The following is a 16,085-nucleotide window of genomic DNA, read 5'->3' on the forward strand; positions in this document are numbered from 1 at the left end:
GATTGAGAATAGTTACCCACCATTGTAAAGCACTTTGAAACAGATGTGGATGAGATCCCTATGATGAATCCAACCTAGAGCCTGAATCAATAAGGACACCAAAAAAGGTTCTGGGATGCTGACAAGAAAACTGGAGGATATTCCTTCTGAGGCATTATTGGGGAATGGTGCAACAGGGTTAATCCCCAAGGGTTCAAATGCAAACCCACCTAGGCCAGACTCAGTAGCCTGGAAGGAGAGCTCACTGCCTACCTTTACCAGGGAAACTAAGTCGATGCTGACTGTGCTGTGGTCAGAAATCCTGCCGGAAGCAAAGAATAAGAGGCACAACTTAATAGTGCTGAGAGTCAGAACTTGTTTGAAAGATGGAAAATGAGGCACATCTGGGAGGTGCTGTAATTTAAAAAGCTGCTGGGAGAAGGCAAACTGAAGGAGGTAAAGTACTATGAATCTCATGATGCCCTGCAGAGGATGAAAAAAAGCCCCATATGGGTGTAAAACAATTACTTGGAGAAATGCAGAGAAGGGAGAGGGACGTTTTTCCCTTACAGCTTTAGGGAGGTCAGTAGAGAAGTAATTGAACCTGAGGGTGAATGGGGATGAAGGACAACTCACTTCTCCTTAGTAGGTATGAAGAAGGGAACTTGGCTTGGAGGAAAGTGAGGAAATTCCACCTCATTCCAAGAACACAGGGACTGTTTATTACCCAGAGGCACTGGGTGTTAAGACCCACTCTCACAGGGGCCAAGCCTCCAGTGGCCATCCCATCCAAACAGAAATAGTTGGGTGACAAGAGCACATGAGGTCCAGTGAGATGGGCTCGAACTACAACCGCCTGGAAAGTGTCTAGCCAGAAGGAGAACTCTACATGGGGTGTGTTTGTATGTGACAGTGGGTGATAAAAGGATCTTCTGAGCTGCAATTCCATTAAATATTTGGGGGGGAGATAAATCCAACAAAATCCAAACCTTCTAGTGCACGTTTTGCAAATAAGTGTTCCTTAAAATGTAATAATTCCTGTCATAAACAAGAATACATTTTGGGAAACTCTCTCAGGTGTCTCTAATTATGTGTTATTTGGGTGTTTCTTGTGTTTTAACAAGAAAAGCAGACATCACAAAACTGCTGTTGTATTTATTTACAGTGGAATGGAAAGAACAAATTGAAATGAAGATGAACAACATCTAGTGGTGACAGGAGGCGTTTTCTAAGAAAGATAAATATGGCAACGTTACCAGATATTATTGCCCCATTTTACCTAATTTTCTAACAGCCTCTCTCAGTGTTACAGCATTTCCAGTTCCAATATTGGCTTTCATGTGGAAATGCAAAAAAAAAAAAAAAAGTGTTATCTGAGCATATTAGGATTACCAGAAATAATTTTCAGTCTGAGTTGAACAAAGCAGAGATGGAGATTGAGTTTTACCTTTTCTGAAACCAATTTATTCATATTTTATAGTACCTTACTCCATACATAATCCCACTGAAGTCACTGTGGCGTAACAGAAGGGGTGTCAGAATCTCATCACTAATTCTCCATTCCCTTCTCCAAAATCAGCGCTGACTTGTAAAAACAAGAACTTTGAGCAGCTGTGGTCAATTCAGTTTTGGGGAAAAAAATCACAGGAAATCACACTTTGATTCTGCATGTGTGAGATTGCTAGAAGGAGATGTGCATAAGAAAACGGAAGCTAAAATCTGATCATTTAAAAGAAGAGGCCACTTCCTCTTGAGAGACTGTCATCACATTCTGATTCACATAGAGCACACTTTCCTGAATTTTAGAATATAAATAATGAATCATAAGCAGTTCCCAAATTTGTTTAAATCACCAAATATAACTCATGATGTACAGTAACCATCCCATTACTTATTTCTATCTCTGTGTTTTGCCTCATATTGTATACCAGAGATGTTGCTCTTCAGTGAGCCACCTGACAATCCCTATTAAATACCTTCTATTCCATGAAGTCATCACCACTATTTCCCCAGTTACCTCTCCTCTAACAACACTGCATGCAGTGCTAAAAAATGTTTTGCAGCTAGTAGTTCTATTGCAAATTTACAATGGATTATGTGGAGCTCTTGCTAATCGCTGACTTTTACATGGTAGTTCCCGCGGTCCTTTCTCAGGCAAAATTCTTATGGACAAAGGCCCTGAACCAACAAGGTACTTACAGATGGGAACAGTCTTCACTGAGTCCAGCAGTTTGTAGTTAAGCACATGCTTAAGTACTCTGCTGATTTGGGCCCATACTGAAGACAGTAGGATTCAGCCTATAATGATTAACAGCTTTAGCTTATGAACAAAAAACATTCAGAATGAACACATCTTGCTGAGGCTGGTGGAACTTTCACTCGGGCCCTACAGGAACATTTCTGGGCTGTTGGTGCCCCATTGTCTTTCTGATCTCCACTGTTGCTGCATCTCTCCGGCCCTTTCCCACATTAAATGCAGGAGCATCACAAGGTAAACACTAGCTATCTCAAAGATATGGTAGTAAACCTTGTATTATTGTAACCCACACACCTCCTGGGTGTGGTGTTTTTCCCATCTAGTAGCACTGAGAGAGAGAGATTTTGAGTCTACTCTACAGTCTTAGCTAGGAGGCAGCTGGCTTTTGGCTCATGCACTAAGCTCCAGAGGTCCCAGGTTTGAGCCCACCCACCAACAACCAGGGTCTGTCAGGCTTACATTATCTCAGATGCATCTTCTCTAGTAAATACCAGACATCCCTAATGGTTTTTAATTAAGCATAATTTTTGATTGATTTTCATCATGGGGAAGTGCAGAGTTCTTTTTACTCTCTAACAAATATGCCCCTGTGACAGGATCACTCCTGGGCTTATGGCCAAGAACTACTGGGTCCCCAATCAGGTGCAGCAGGCAAAGGTCTTTATTTAGCTGTTGACCCCTTCAGGAAGGGCACCACCTGCAGAAGTCTTATACTGCAATCACAAGCAGGGCATAGGTAGTGCAGTAGAACAGTAGCCCCACATCAGGCCTACCTACCCTCATGGAGTCAGCAATCTTTATTCAAGTCATGGACCCAACCAGGCTTCTAACACCAAGTGAGAGTTGGAGATCTGTTCCCCCTCCCAGCCAGTACCCAGCTGAGCTGTGCACTCCCATTTTAACCCCTCACACCAGGACTGACACCAATTACAGGTGTAGAAGGACAGGGCTGACTAAGCCCACAACAGCTCATTTCCTGGCCACTATGGGGTTTGTATACCCTATCACAGCCCTTACAGAAGTATTCCTATTAGCTGCCTCCTCTGACGCCACATCTTCTGTGGCTTCCATGATGTTGACCCAAATACATGTGCTAACTTCTGAGGGTATGTGAAGAATTTGTAATGAGAAATCTTATTTTATACATAATCTAGTGTCCTAGAATTCAGATCATCCAATCCATGTCTCTGCCTGTTTAGCTTGTTCACTGTCATACTGTCTAGCTTTAAAGTGTGCTTCTACTCAGAAAAGTGACATAATGAAATTTCATCTTTATTGTTTATGAACTATTTCAATACATATTTACTTGGTTTTGCAATTTAAATAAACACCTAACTGCCAGCTCTGCACATCTAACTTAGGATCTTAAAGTCAAGCTGTGTCCATTACTTTTCATGCACCAAGTACTAGTAATTAGAGATACTGCTACCAGAAATATGCCCTCAGTTACTTCTATGCAATCCTACTGTTTTCAGATTATATCCTTGTTTATACACTTGCAACATCTGACTCTGCAGATGGAATTTAGTTTTTTGATTTTGTGCAAGAAGGAAGAGAATCCCATTTACTCTCCCCATGCTGTGTTGACTTTGCAGAGTTAAGAGGAGTAAAAAAGGAGTAAAGTTTTATTTTTGTCAGTAAAAAAGGTAGATTTCATTCTGTTTATGCACATGCTGCAAATAGTTGAATAAGGAAGTTTAATCTTTACACTGATACTTATCTGGGTAGTATACTTCAAAAGGCCCAAGTGGGACTTCCATTTTCCATAGGAAACTATTCCATTCTTTGGGCCTGATCCAATTCCTATTGAAGTCAGTGGGAGTCTTTCAACACTGACTTCAATGGGAATTGGAACAGCCCTCTGGTTCTCGAAGTTTGTTCACTATTTCATCAGAAATTTAACTGCCTTAAAACAAGGCATTTTTGAACTGTACTTTATGTATGGTGTTATTTTCTTGGCACAGTAGAGTTAATAAAGGCTATTAATTGAAGAGCAGCAGTGCAGTCATATAGAAAATATCTCCTCCTTAAAATAAGGTGGGCTGTCTCAAGGCAGGTTTCTAATCTCAGTTATACTTGCAAAAAATCAGAAATAACATCACTGAAGTCAGTGCAGTATCCCCAGACCTGCACCAGTACCACTGAGATTAGAATCAGGTTAGGCTAACAGTGTATTCTTGATTTGACATAAACTAAAATGTCCAGATAATCCGTAAAGAGGACTATTACCAAGCAAAACGTGGTCATGTGTATTGATAGTCAATGCAACAAAACATCATCTACCATTCTGAGTCAAATCCTGGTCCCAGTGAATTTAATGGGAATTCTTTTCCTAAATTCCAGGTACCAAGGCTCTATGTGCATTAGGTCTGGTTGCTGAATGTTGGAACCCCTCTCCTCCCTGCTGGTCTGTCTCCAGATTAGCACTGTACCTAGGGTTAAGGGATTGTGCCATCACAGTGCTTATTCTAGTTACTGTAGGTACTAATATTTGTAAATGGGAAAAGTAGCGGCATCATGTGTTTGTCGAGTGACGAGAGCTTTGATCCCTGTATTTGTAGAGGTACACAATGGGGGAAATGGAGCTCGGGATTATAATCATATGCGTCTCATAGCCTCTTTCCGTTGTCTCCACATGCAGTGCATAACCAAAATACGTTGCCATGCACCACACAAGTTACAGAGACATCATTAACGCCCCTATTCTTGAATGACAGACTTACACAAACAACAGGGAAGACACTGAAAATGACCATATGAAAAGTGTTGTCAAATGCACAAACTGAAAAAAATACAAAAGGTCACAGAATTTGTTGTGCCCTGGAATCAGGAGCACAAACATAGCCTTAGTTAGAACCCAGTAGATATAGATACTTCCATTTTTATTTTCACACTACAGAAGAAACAGCATCACTGAGAAATATACTTTAAATCATGATGTATTTCAGACTTTTTAAATGTCAGCTTCTCCAATGTACAGGCAGGATTCTGCCACCCATACTCATCCTAAGTAGAACCTTAATGTGGGCTCAGTTGTAAGCCTGGCCCCACACATGCACAGGGAGTGTAAGGGCATAAGGAATGCCCTTTTGCCCAGGTATGGGCTACCTGCATTGCCAAGCCCAGCAGATGGAGACTTTCCTTTCCACACAGCTAGGTAGAGGGTGGGTGGAATGTTGGCTTAGCCTCCACACTGCACCAGGCAACACAGCTGAGCTGACACAAGCTGCACTAGGAAAGGGGTCTAGTCACCAATGGTCAGACTATGACCTGCTTACTCACACTGTGACTACTTGCATAAGTACTTGCTCTCCAATGTGAGGGGTGGGGTGTGTCTCAGTGTGGCCCAAAGTAAGATTCTAATCAACGTGAGTAAAGGGGGGTAGAACTGGGTCCCAGTAGCGGTTGTGTTTTTTGTTCCTTTAATAGTGGGAATAGTTCCTTTAATAGAGGCCCAATCTGTGAAAGCAGCTAATTTTAAAATTCTGTGTTGGGTACTACAGCTTCTTCAGCTCATTAGGGCTAGACAACCTTCCTAGACATCAGTGCAAGTTAAACACTTGGTGACTCGCCCCACATATTCATTTGCAGCATTTCCTGCTGCTGTGCTTGACTACCAACAGGATGGACTGAGCTGTATCCCAGGGGGGTTTTCTCAAGTTGTTTATTTCTCCAGTTGGTTAAGGTGGTCAGATTTGATATGTCCTGCCCTTCCTCTGCTCACTAAATAGCACTTGCTCAGGAAGTCACTGATGATCAATGTAAAGCATCGATATGTCTGTGGTGAGTTGGGCCGGCTGTTTGAAGTAAGATAGTATGTGCTATCTTGGCACTATTTCTACTTTACTGAGATGTATATCAGGATTTGGAATGCGCCTAGTCAATACGTGAGACCGCTGGGGGGAGAAGACCACAGAGGGAGCAAATCAGGTTAACAAGAGATGAATTGCCCTTTGCATATTTATCTTGAACTAGGCTGTTGCAGTTTTAATTGTTTGTGTTCTCACCCCATTCTAGAGAACCCTGTACTCTTCACAGGACTGTCCTTTACTAACAGGTTTCAGAGTAGCAGCCGTGTTAGTCTGTATTCGCAAAAAGAAAAGGAGGACTTGTGGCACCTTAGAGACTAACCAATTTATTCTCTAAGGTGCCACAAGTACTCCTTTTCTCTTTACTAACAGGGTAATCAAATGGTGAAGACCTGTGAAATTATAGGCAACCTTCACTTTTTTTTTTTTTTTTTTGCTGCTTTCAGTCACCCTCTCTTCATCTCTTCTTCCTACCAGTGACCCAGTTTAACTAGTATGAACAAACAAACAACCTCGAACCCAAATTCCAATCAAACCTGAATCAAGCTTTTTTCGGATTCAAAGCAGTCTAGTTATCTTCCTTTTCTTTACCCATTTGTCATTTATTAACTTCTCTGAACTTTTTGGTTCCAGCTGAAGCTGGAAGAGGAAGTTAGAAGAGCTGAGACTTTTCTCACAGTGTTTCTGGATGAAATGGAAACTGTGAGCACTGGACGTCTGCACACTCAGAGGACAAAGCTAACTGCTCCTTTGACAAAACCAGTCATGACTGAGTGATGTAGGACTAATATAAGAAACCTTTAGATATCTAGAGCTTTGTGATTTTTAAAAATTTTGTTTTGAAGTCATTTGTGTTTCATTTTTACATGCAATCACTGACTTTATAAACTGAGCATTTTTCAAGTTAAAAAATGTATTAAGTCAAAATATCAATCACTTTTTAAATGGAAGTAAAATCATCCACTGTATCTCATGCTCAACTCTCCTCCAGCAAAAGCTGAGAACAGCAGAGCCACACCCTATGATGTCATTACAAACTTGGGCCCTCCAGAGAATGCCTGTCTAAATCTGGTGTCTGTTAGTCTGTACATTCCAGCTGCTCTCAAACATCAGAATGGTACATAGAAGGAGAAACAAATCTCTGACATAGCTCAGCTGTACAGAGCTGTATAGATCAAAATCAACATCTTGAATTGCGCTGGAAAAAGGAATGGGATTCCATTGCAGCTGACAAAGAAAGGAGGTAATAAAACAGTTTGAAGCTAAAGCAAGCAGATGCAGGATGAACTCGCTGAAGTTGCTGAATGACCTTTAAGGATAGCCCAACACTCTGTGTATTTTAATAATCCAGTTGGGCGGTGAATCATTAATATTATACTGGCATTTGTATGTGAGAGAAACTGTTGCAAACGTCTAGTCAGATGCAGATGGAAAAAGTCACTTGTGGTTACCCATACCACCTGAGCTAGGGAGTTTCAAAAGCTAAATATAAACATGTGGCAGAATTTGGTCTTAAATGGTGGAGAGGCAGAGGTTGTTTTGTTTTGTTTTTTTTAAAAAAAAGTCTCTGTGTTTATTACAAAAGTTTTGTTTAAAGTTCCTAGAACAAATCCCTTTAATACATCTGGAATTTTCCTGTCATGTTGAGAGGTAAAAAAGGTGTGCTCCAAAATTTTGGTCAAGACATCATCAGAGCTATAGAGCCTTCTCTGTGTCTAACACTATTTCAGTTTTTTATTAACTAAGGTAGGTACACATCTCCTGAAGGCTGGTGATTTATAGTAAATGTTCTAATGTTGACTCCCATTCATGTCTGGCAAAATCTCCATTTGGCCCTATATTCCAGTTGAGTTGAGTGATATCACACCTTTATTCCAGTAGAAAAGAAAACCCTACTACAGCCTTAATAGTTCCATAGACTCCTGCAGTCCAATATTTACAATACAAATATAATTGTCTTTATTAGCCATTATATTTTTCTTAACAAATTAACATTTGAAAGACTTAGTAATGCTATTTAGAGAATCTGTTGTGAGAACAACCCACAACAAATAACTGAATTCCTTGAGCTCCCTTGCAGTCATAATTGCTTGATACAAGGTACTGATTGCCTTGGTTATTTTCTAAATGGGATTAATGATTGGAGGCTTCAGTGACTCCTCATTAGCAAGCAAAATGACTGAGTGCTAATGATTTCCAAATAATGGCTTTGGCGAGATTATGAGTGCTGCAGGGAATCATACATTACAAATGACTGAAATATTCCTTTCAGCTTTCTTTTTTGTGCAGGCCACAGATTTGAATGGATAATAGACACTAAGCTAGCATCTTATTATCACTGGCTAAATCTCTGTGTGGGCTAAACAGGCAAAATTTGAATACCATTTCCTGCCTCTGCAAGAGCAGGCTGTAAAATAGTGGCCATTATCACAAAGGGGATATTGTGGATTCAGAAGCACTAAAAGCGTTATGCAGGCAGAGGATCCTGTGTACTATGAAATGGCACAAAGCCTGTAGTTTAATTCAACAATTTGACTACTAATGCCATTTGGGGATGGAAATAACCATCATTAACACCTGGGAAGGATTGTGCTTTTAAGTTTTCACTTATATTTAAGTTTCTTCTTCTTTAGTGCACTATTAGGAGATTGTGTCATATGTGAAGCAGTTTTCAATAGGCCTAATATCTACTGATGCCTTGGATTGTTTGAGTTCTGAATATTGGCAAATGTTGTATCCGCCACCACATTTTGATCTTTCTATGACCTGAGGGGAAATGCTGCTATCAGTGCTCTGTTACACCATTATGCACTCTGTCACGCTCCCAAAGGTGGCACATGGGGTGTCGGAACGTGGGGAGGGCTGGGGGCCATGTCTCCTCCCTTTTACTGGTTGTAAGGACGAGCGAAGGGGGAGGGCAGAGAGGAGTGAGTGGGGGCAGGGTATTGGGGGAAAGGGTGGGGCCTCAGGGGAAGGGGCAGCATGGGGGCAGGCCATGGTTTAGGTGCCTATGGCCCTCCCCCCCCCCACTTTTAGGGCACGTCCACCATTCTGGGTGGCACAAGAGTGTGAGTACCAACTTCAGGGCAATCTTAATCAACCAGGGCACAAACCCCAAATTTGTCATGAGTTCTCTACTTAGACTTCGCTAACCAACTGCTCCAAATGCTAACTGCTCAGGCTCATGAAGAGCCTTAAATGGAGTCACAGTCTCCTTGGGTGCTCTGGTCTGTCTTGCCTCCCAGATGAGCATATCTCTGTGATAGATGGCCCTTAAGACCTTAAGATCCCTTAGTCCCAAAGGATCAGTCCCTTAGCCCTAGGACAATTGTTGTACCTTAGGTCTCACACCAAGGACAGCTCGCAGCCAATCCTATAATAGACTATATGAAGGTTTACTAAATAGGAAAATCAAGCTATAGAGTTAAGGTTAAAGCAAGTGAATATAGACACACAAATGAGTCTTGGATTTTAAAAGGTAACAGAGCAGGGGTGGACAAACTACAGCCCGCGGGTTGAATGCGACCCACAAGCCATTTCAATCCAGCCCTCGAACTTTCACTGGGGAGCAAGGTCTGGGGCTTGCCCTGCTCTGGTTCTCCAGCTGGGGAGCAGGGTTGGGGGCTGCTCCGCGTGGCTCCTGGAAGCAGCGGCATGTCCCCCTTCCACCTCCTACACGCAGGGAAAGCCAGGGAGTTCTGCTCTGCCCCCGCCCCAAATGCTGCCCCTGCCAATGGGAGCTGCAGGGGCAGCACCTACACACGGGACAGTGCAGAGCAGAGCCGCCTGGCCAAGCCTCCACGTAAGACCCGGAAGGTGGACATGCTGCTGCTTCCGGGAGCTGCTAGAGGTAAGTGCCGCCTGGAGCCTGAACCCCTGAGGCACCCCCCACCCCAATCCCCTGGCTCAGCCTTAATCCCCCTCCCACTCTCTGAACCCCTCAATCCCAGCCCAGAGCACCCTCCTGCACCCCAAACCCCTCATTCCCAGTCCCACCCCAAAGCCCGCACCCCCATCTGGAGCCCTCACCCCCACACACACCCCAACCCCCTGTCCCAAGCGCCCTCCCAGACCCTGAACTCCTCATTTCTGGCCCCATCCCAGAGCCTGCACCCCAGCCAGAACCCGAACCCCGCCCCCCCATCCCAACCCCAATTTCGTGAGCATTCATGGTCTGCCATACAATTTCTATACCCAGATGTTGCCCTCGAGCCAAAAAGTTTGCCCACCCCTATAATAGAGGTTTCCCTAATCAGCAAGCTCTATTTATCCTTTAGGGTTAACCCATGCTAAGCAGCTGGGAATCTGTTGCTTATGCCTAGGAAGCTCCATGCCTGCCCCTCCGCCTCTGAGTCCCAGCAACACAGAGATCCTTAGCTCCTTTTGGTTGGGGGTTTTAATCCGCTCCTGCCATGTTCTCTCGGCTGATGGGAGGAGTCCACTTGCATGACCCATCTTCCTGGGAGGAGAGCAGAACAACAATAAAAGTCTTTAGTCCTTTTGTTGATGATTCCTCAATCCAGATGTAGGAAGTTTCCAGTTGTTGGATCCAACCATCGCCTGTCTGGTATCAATAGGTCTCCTCTTTAGAGTGGGGTGTAGCCATTTCTGCAGAAGAGCAGCTCTTCACACGAATTAAAGTCCCTCTCCTGTGTGGCAATTCATATAGCCACAGAGGCTCCAACTGCACCCGGTCAGATATAACATTACAGTAAAATTAATGCAGGCAGTAACTCACAAGCATTTGATAGAGTCTAAACACTAAACACTTTCTTACAAGTCTAACACCTCTCCTACCAATATAAACCCATGTGCAAGCCAGACGGATTTCAGCCATGTATCTGTCAATGTTCACCTGAAACATGGGGACCTTGGCATCAGCTGGTGCTTGGTCTGCCAGACTCACACATGCACGTTACATATCAGAGGGATGTGTTATGGATTTGGCACAGACCCTCTGGACTCTTGGTTGCTGCAATGGCTAATGATTCTACTGGATATGCCAGACATTTTGTTAAATTTCAGACATCTGGTAAACTCTTTAACCAGAGCATATTTAAAGACTTCAGAAAGCAATTGAGGATGTTGTATTTGAGCTTCTCTAGCCAGATGACTGTGTTCTTAGGGCTTGATCCAATTCACACTGAAGTCAACAAGGGTAATTTAATTGAATCCAATGAGAGCAGGCTATTGCTGTCCAAGCTCCAAAGGACCTCTAGCTTGTAGAGGCATCTAAAACTATGGTCTTACAGCACCATTAGTGCAAGGAAAATCAACATATACCAACCCATGCCTAGAAGAATATACATCAGACATAGCCTCACTGTCATTCGGGCTGCTGTCAATGTGGTAAAGGTAAATGACACCAGTTCCCTGAGTAAAGCCATGTGGCACTCTGTCCTTGTTCCAAAGATCATTATCCAATTTGAAAAGAGCATATTCTGTATATGGCAGAGTGCAGCATGGGGTCAGAACCAGTGTATCATTATAATCCTTGTGCAGTGCTCAAAAGGCTCAGCTAAGGTCTGTGCCCCTATACGAATGCATAGAATGACACAGTCCCTTGGGTTTGTCATCCAAGTAGTGACATAATACCTGAGGTGCCTGTTTTTCATGCTGTAGTGATTTCCATCTGAAGTTCTCACCAGGATATCAAAGATCTGAAATCATTTACTCAACAGCCTCTATGTTATTATACACACCAAATGGCAAGATTAAAAAAAAAATGAGGATCTGCAAAGATATTGCACAAGCATCTTCAAAGTAATGGACGGGACACCTAATCTCCATGGAGGACTGTAGGCGCCCAAAGAAATGTAAGTAGGGAAAACAGTAAGATGCAAAAAGGGGAAGACATAAAAACTGTAACAGAGGCATCAGCAGGTGAGCAGTTACTTTTTTTCACCCAATTCACAGGAATGCTGATGTAACATATGGTACAGGAAATTCTGAAGCCTGATGTATAGTCAACAGGAAAGCAAGGTATTGTGCAAGCAGAAAGGAAAGGAGTTACAGACACAGCTACCAGCAATGAAAGCATTTCCCTGCCTCGCTTACGAAATGGTCTGTCAATCAAGAATTAGATTCTCCAGCCATCTATAAATCTCTAAACAATCTTACTAAACCAGGCCTCATTGACATGAAGGGCAAGAGAGAACAAACATATCTGCACTGAATCACTAGTAATGTCTATACATAAAAGAAGACAAGTCCTTGAAACCTGCAACCATCAGACATCAGTTCTCTTATTCAAAGTTGATTATCAGTCTTGTCTGGATTCCCTTGTTGTATTACCCATCAAAGATTAAAAAGCTGTCTGAGACAACTGGGAGTATCTTTATTAATTATTTCTATGATAGGAGCTCCTAGAAGCCCTAGCCATGAACCAGAACCCCAAAGTGCTAGGTGCTGTACAAACACAGAACAAAAAAACAGTCTGTGCCTTAAAGAGGATACATAAGTCATTCTTAATTGAGCCTGGAAAAAAAATCACGACAGAATTATTATCTTCACCCAATTCCTCTTTAATGGGAAATCATTTCTGTTGCTAAGGTCTGGGTAATTAGATTTAAGACTAGCACCACCTTTGAAGTGCAGACCCTACTTTTTTACTGCTAACAGGTAGCTTTGAACCACAGCACTGCTTTGGAGAGGCTGTATGTCTGCATCACCTCAGAGAGTGTCTCAGGCCTGGTCTACACTTAAAATTCAGGTTGACATAGCTATGGTGCTCAAGAGTGTGAAAAATCCACGCTGCTGAGTGCTGTAGCTATGCCAACATAACCCTGGGTTTAGTCACAGCTAGGTCAACAGAAGAATGCTTCAGTCAGCCTATTTACCATCACTCAGGCAGGTGAAAAACCTCTCCCATCACTCTAGGTTTCATCTATACTATGGGGTTATGCCAGCATATCTGGAGCATCTTAGCTGTTTTAGTCCCCTTCGTATAGACATGGCTTTAGGGAGGCCCCCAGGTTTATAGAGTGCTCCAGATGGAACAACCCTTCAAAGGATGCACTGCACTTTATCAGATTAAGTGGATTAATCTAATACCCTGTCTCCATTCTCCATGAAGTATTGTTCTTCTTAGGAACTTCATTACCACCTGGGCGTTTTCAGATCAGGCTGACATGATTTCTAACACTGATTGGATTACAGTTTATTTATTTTAGAGTCAGATTAGGATTTTAAATTAAACTGTACTCCCCCCCCCCTTCTTCTGTAGATTTTTTCTTCTTTTTGTTAAATTCCAAATGCCAGTTAAGTAGAGTAATATAAATTCAAGAGAAATCAAAAGGATGATTAACTGGGTCAACATCATTCATCACATTTGTCATTGAGCTGTCAACCTGTGAGGCTTTTAATCAAACTAAACAATCTCATATTACATTCTGTGCTGCATTCTATGCATGCAAAAAAAGGAAAAAATTAAGTGTCTCTTTTCAGAGCAATTAATGCATCAAAAGCATATGGGTTTCTTTCAGCAAATATTAAATAATTTCATGGGATATTAGTGGGGCTACGCATAAGTATTGGTCCCTTTGTCTTGTTCTGTGCTTCACTGCACTATTTTAGCAGTGAATAAACAACTTATTAAATTATCACCATAATACACTTTTTCATTGTCCTTTTTTTATTACAAAAAGGTTAGGAATTTGTGTCTTAACCCTATAGTATCATCCAGTGCATAGTTTCCTGGCATATTTTAAGTGATGTGGGTTGCAGCAGGGGTAAAGTGCAAATAGTTTTCTCAAAGTTCTGATTCTTTACCATGGATCTTACACACTCCAGCTCCAAACTTGTCCATTAATTGGCAAAACAGCACTTGGCACTCGTCTATGCCAGCCAGCAGATACATGCCTGCTTTCAAGCTGATAAGCGCTATCAGCTCTCTCTGAAGAAAGCTTCCTGTTCCAAAAGCTACATTAAAGGAGCAACTGATGATTCTTAATGTTGTTCTATGCCATCTGCTCCTTGCCCCTCCTTCTAGGTGGGTTCTGAGGGTATGTAGGAGTGAGAGACATGGATGGAATACCCAATGCTCTGACCAGTCATCTGCTGGTAGATTCGTCCTAAGGGACCACAGTAGCTGGCCAACTTAGAGCAGACAAAGGGCTGCTCTAAATTGCTCAGGATCAAATTTTTCTGTCCCCAGTGGCCCCAGGATTGGAAAAGCAGAAAGTGGATTACAGCTGTACCAAGTATGAGCCCATTGAAAACTGAAGGGTTGCAGCACTTAAGTCTTTTCAAGAGGCAATTATAAAAAGGCAGCTTCCAGCATGTTTTCAGGACTCGTAGAAATATGTAACCTATGTAAAGTAGAAGAGATGGCACATTGGTTGACACATTGGGGATGGAAATGGCAACCTCTAGAGCTAAAAGCATGAGCTGTTTGAACTGGACCCGCAGTGGTCTCTGCTAGGGCTGTGATACACTCATAACTTGATGATCAGGCAAGGGGGAAGGAGATGGGGCTGTAATTCATACCCACCAGTGGTTGACAGAGACGTATTTTATTATATTCTGCTCCCATACCTCCTCCCTTCAAAATTTTACTAAGAAATTATTTTTATTATTTTAAAAGACTTTCACAGAATCCTGAAGACAGTAAATTTTTCCGTTCAGTCTCACATACACTGTGTAATGAGAAGCAAATAAAATTTTATATAGTTATTAACTGAGAGTTACTATTCATCCCATGTTTTGTGAGACAGTCCCAATATTGATGGGAAATATCTTCAGGGCAGAGGAATGATATTGTCTTAGAGGACAAATATTTAAAGGTTGCAGATTTGTATTAACTAGTATCATTTCTCATACATGTACACTTCTGATGCTCAATGAGACAGAGATTATGGACTTTGGCTCATTCAGGTCCAAATGAAGTAGAGCCAAGTACATATCTTCTTTCAAATATGAGCCAGGAAGAAGTCAATTTTCTGGGTCCATCCATTGTGCCAAAAAATTGTGAGGGTTCTGGTTAGCTTTGTAAAATTTGCAGACTTAGGACAGAATTTAAACCACCTCACACATGCATATCTCCTATGTTGGGAATCTCTACTAACAACCTCACACGGGTACATACACACTGCTCCCTGCAGTTCCTCACTGGGTTAATGGAGCATCTACAGGTCTTATCCACAAATTTTAAAAACTTCCAGGAAGAACGTTGCACAACTAACCTGAGGGCTCTCCTGAGCCCTAATATGCAAACCTTTCCAACAGGGATAATTCCTAATGTAGTATGAGCCAAGGGCATTTTAACTAATGACATGAATCAGTTTCCATAGCCGCTAAAATGCTGACTGCCAGTATGCTTCATCACTTCTGATCATAGACTCCAGAATCATTTCTGTTCAGATAGTCTCTCTGGTGCAGATTTTCATCCGAATAATCTTCTAAAACATCAAATTCCTGATTAAACAATAGATACAGAAGTATCTCTTGGGCTGGGTGTACTGTAAGCTTTTCCTCAGAACTCTCACAATCACTTTTTCCCATGCTCATTCGGCACACAGTGCTCACTATTAGTAAGTTGATATTTACTAACAGTTATGACTCCTCAGTAGCAGAGATAAGGTATTTTCTATTCTAAGTATATGTGGCAATGTGTCTGGCTACAGTATGTTAAAGTATAATGTACCTTAAAAGCTAACTCGATGTCTTTGTTCCCTTGTGTATCGTTGGATCAGTCTTTTCATGGGTACTATATGTCCCCATAACTTAGCACCAATCAAGGCTTCTAGGCACCACCACCATATAAAAGTTAAATACGTTTTGTCAGCACATTTCAAACCCACTTGTCACTCTGTAAAACTGCTGAAGTCACATTCTGAAATGAATGAGCAACAGAAATATAATGTGCCTTATTTAAGGGACAGTACTGGACAGGCAGACTGACCTGCTTATTCATACTTATTCTGAAAATACTTATGAACATTTTTGACTCTGCTCACCCAGTATATTATAGGACCCTGAAGTATCCAACTGCCTGAGTTTCTAAAGGTTGAGATGGCCTTTAACATGCAGTATCACTTTCA

Source organism: Lepidochelys kempii, chromosome 2, assembly GCF_965140285.1.
Source record: "Lepidochelys kempii isolate rLepKem1 chromosome 2, rLepKem1.hap1, whole genome shotgun sequence".
Classification (NCBI taxonomy): domain Eukaryota; kingdom Metazoa; phylum Chordata; order Testudines; family Cheloniidae; genus Lepidochelys; species Lepidochelys kempii.